Below are 4,452 nucleotides of genomic sequence, written 5' to 3'. Positions count from 1 at the left end.
ACCGATTGAACCGATTTAAGTCTGTCCGGTTCTGTGCGAGAAAAAGTGAGAACAGTCGAAAACTTTAGAAAAATATTAGGAATAAAAAACCGGGCGTTAGTGTTAAAGGTTTGGCTCAAAGTTGGGCCAAATGGGCTAAAAACGCTAACGGGTTGGACCGGGCCTAAGTTGGGCCCAAGCCCAACTTATATAAGTCTCCTTTAATGAGCTTTCAGCTCATTTTCATTAAAGAGAGAGAGAGAGTTCGGTTATGAGAGAAGAGAGAAGAGAAGCCATGGGAGCACTATTCATCCTCCACTTTCAGGAGCCATAACTTTTGATCCGGAGCTCCAATTGACGAGCCGTTTGTGGCCACACGAAGCTCTCGTCGAGCTCTACCTTTCTATCCAAAGAAACCTGGTAAAAAATCGCGTCTCTCCTCCCAGTTTTGTGCCCTATATTTCTGCGATTTTGAGGTCATGGTTTTGAGTAGATTTTGTGGTTTTAGTTGTTTAGGTGATCTCTAGTAGCGGGTAAATATTGGATTTTACCCCTAATCATGTTGGGTAAGGTAAAGTTTCACTAAACCTTTGTGTTTAGTTGCTTTATGTATCTTAGGTCTTGATGTTGGTATATATATGTGTTGTTAGTTTGAGCTTTGGTGTTTGTTGGAGTTGGTTGAGGCCTTGGATCAAGCTTGGTGGTTTCGTTTTGGTGTTTGGTGCGTTTGTGAATCGGCCAAGGTATGGTTTCAGTTTTCTTTATGTAATATGTAATTTTCATGGACACTTAGGCTAGTGGCCCATAGGATAGGATTGAACTGAATATGTGGTTGTTGTGGCATATGTATGATGATGGTAATTGTTGAGGATTATTGGTGCTAATGATGTATTATGATGTTGGTTAATGTTAGTTATTATATGGTGATAAATTGTTGGAATTGATGAGGATTTATAGTGGTTGTTGATATTGGTTGGTTGATGATGCTTGATGAATTGATGTTGTGAATGTTGTTAAATAATGATATTGAGGTATGAGGTATATTGAATTTTGAATGAATGTATATTGTTGATTATTGGTACAAAGCATGAATGAGGTTGTTGATGAAGATTGATAGTGAAAGAATGATGATTGGTGAAGGTGTTGGTGGAAGATTGATTATAGTGTTCTATATTTGATGTGTGGATTGATGAGTGTTAAAGGGGTTGATAATTGGAGATATTAGATGTTGGATGTGGTATAGTTGAAATAATGATGGAAGTGGTGAGAAGTTATGTTGATGATAATAAGGTTAATGGATATTTGGAAAATGTGAATTAGGTTGGATTTAGAATTATTGAATGGTTAGAAGGTTGTGTGAGTGAGAAAATGGTTGAGGTAGTGTTTGTATGAATTCTGGGCTGTTTTGGTTTGGTTGATATGTGATTGATTGGTATTGGATTGAGGTTTGGTTAAAATTGAGGTTATGTGATTTTTGGGTAAAAATAGATTTTTGGTGAACTTTGTCTGATCATAACTTTTGCCTCAGACTTCAAAATTTGTTGAACTTGGTTTATATTTGAAGATTATTGAAAACCCTTCGATTTGATATAAAGTTTGCAAAATTTGAAATTTTGTAAAGGAAGTTATGATCATTTAAAGTTGGTGTTGAAAATCTGAAATTCTGCAAAGTTGCAGAATTTCAGGATTTTTGATATGTGTGCACGCACAGCCTTGTGCGCACGCACAACCCTGCGAAAATGTTATCCTGTACAGACGCACCGACCTGTGTGTACGCACAGGCAAGAGAAAGGGCTCTGGTGGCAGCGCTAGCATAGGTTGTGCGCGCGCACATCAATAAAGGATTACGACCTGTGTGGACGCACAGCCCTGTGCGCACGCACAAGTCAGGAAGGGTCGTCTATTGGGGCGCTCGCACAGCTTGTGCGAGTGAATAGACTTGTATATTTTAGTACCTGTGCGTACGCACACCCCTATGCATATGCACACTTTCAAAATCCTCCTAGATGTGCGCACGCACACCCCTGTGCGGACGCACACGTCCTGTTTCATAATTTTAAACTTTGTTTTCAACTGTTTCACCTTCCCGATATGGTTGTAAGCTTCTATAACACCATTTTAAGACTCTTGGGCTTGTTTTTGGGCGTTGGATCATGGGAAAGGTCTTAGGAGAATTTATTTGGGTTTTATTTTAAAAAGTTAGCAAACGGAGGTTTAGGTTTCTGGTGTACTGAGGATGGGCTTGGTGGAGTGAGAAAGGAGAATGGTACTGGAATTGAGATACTGAGGAACTGATGAGTTTGGGATGAAAATTATGAATTGATGATGGATATTGAAGGGAAGTGTGACAGGCACTATATCCTTGGAATGTTGAGAATTGATAATTGAAAGTGATTTGAGATGAGAAATGGTGATGAATGGTGATGATGTGAGGTTGATGAACTTGTTGAATGTTGAGAGTGCGCCAGGCACTATATCCTTCGGTTAAGCATGATAGTGTGTAGGGCACTATATCCCTGGGAATGAATTATGATTAATGACCTTTTCTGCTGCAAGAGTGTGCCAGGCACTATATTCTTGGATTACGCATGCGAGTGTGCCCGGCACTATATCCGTTGGTGAATAGAGTGTGCCCGGCACTATATCCGTGGGTCAGTAGAGTGTGCCCGGCACTATATCCGTGGGCGTGGTAGAAAAGCTACAACCGAAAGGATGTGTCGGGTTGGCATTTATGGACTGACAAGTGATATCACGAGCCAATAGGATAGACATGCATCATGTGCATTTTCTATCTGTCTGTATGCTTTGCCGACTTGAAATTGTATGCCTAAATGAATAACATGCCTATTTGCTTACTTGAACTACTTGCTCTATATGCTTCTACTTGTGTTTTACTTGCTTGCATTTATATTGTGATTGTCTGGTGCTAAGGAGGTTAGGTAGGCAGTGGCGATGAGATCGCAAGGAGGTAAGGTTGGCAAAGGCTGTGGGATACAACGGCGTGATTAGTATTAGTTAGAATTTCCCTAAGTTTAGATAACCCGGTTATGGTTTAAGTTCCTTGAATATTTATTTATTTTATTCTAAGCTTGAATATCGGTTTGATGTGAAGTTCTAGGATTGCTTTTAGCGTCTCGGAGCCTTACATCTTACATTATTGGGCACTGTTATCATACTGAGAACCTCCGGTTTTCATTCCATACATTGTTGTTGTTTTTCAGATGCAGGTCGCAACCTACCGCAGTGAGTTGGGTGATGGTCGCAGAGCGGAGGATCTTATTCTATTTTGTTGTCATCTTGGTTATTTTAATTTTTACTCTCACTTTTGTATTTTGTTTTGCCTAGAGGCTTTTATTTGAGGGAACAAAACTTGTATACGCCCTTTTGAACTACAGTCTTCTATTTGTCGGTATATATGGCTAGCCGGCTTAAACTCCGCGAGTCGTGGCTAGATCCTTATGACATTATACTATGATATTTTGATATAAATTGTATCTATTTCTTGTGCTTTAAGTTAGTTGCTCTGTTTATGCGTTTTGCGCTTTTCATACCCTAACTTTGAGCTTTATTCCTTCATCGGGCTTCTAGATTATATTATTATTTCTTTATAAATATGTATAAGCCTTAGAATTTTCGTAACCTTTGGTTAACCCTTGCTTTACGGCTAGAGGTAAGGCTTGGGTTAATTGTGGTGTTACATTTGGACCTTGAACAATGTTAACAACATTCTAAGATAGTATAATTCTCTAGATGTCGGAGGGACAAAAAAGAGCCTTCCAATGACAACATTTCTTTTCCTTGGTTCCCATATCCTGGCATTGCGCTTCCAAACAAATTTACTTGGGAATTCATTATAAGTTAGCTGTCTTGCAATCTCGTATTTTTTGTTTGCCTTGAACCAAGCGACAAACATGGATTCTCAAATTGTTGCTTTATTTACAGTAGTTAACAAGTCATCTTCGTCTTCAAAAAACATTGTCTACGCATCTGGTAAGTGGAAGCTTAGTCGCTCAACAGATGGCTTCCAATAGTAAATATTAAAAGCAAATATTGTCCATGCAGATTAACATGGAGAAATATACCGGCAATCATAAAACAACTTAATCTCATCAACAGGCTTAACGGTGGGATCGTTGTCTTTTGAACTTTAATAAAAAGTTGTCACTCGATCACTTCCCTTGTTAACATACTTAAAGAGATATTTTATGAAACGTGATTGATTGCACCATTCAACGTTGATATGAGCTCCATATTTTAACAGCAAGTGTTGATTATGTGGTACCACATAGCAATTGTCTAGAGGAATTCCAGAAATGTCAATCGTTCGGCCATCATTGCGACACCTATAAACTGTATATCCATCATGATCTATTGTGGTAAATACAACAAACTTCTTCGAAAAATGTTGAGAACAACATCCATTATCCATGCAAGGTGAATTTTTTCTAGCAATTCCACATGGACCATACATCA

This window comes from Arachis ipaensis, chromosome B1 (genome assembly GCF_059453495.1).
Source record: "Arachis ipaensis isolate K30076 ecotype BB chromosome B1, ASM5945349v1, whole genome shotgun sequence".
NCBI classification, from domain to species: Eukaryota; Viridiplantae; Streptophyta; class Magnoliopsida; order Fabales; family Fabaceae; genus Arachis; species Arachis ipaensis.
This window is presented reverse-complemented; position numbering follows the sequence as displayed.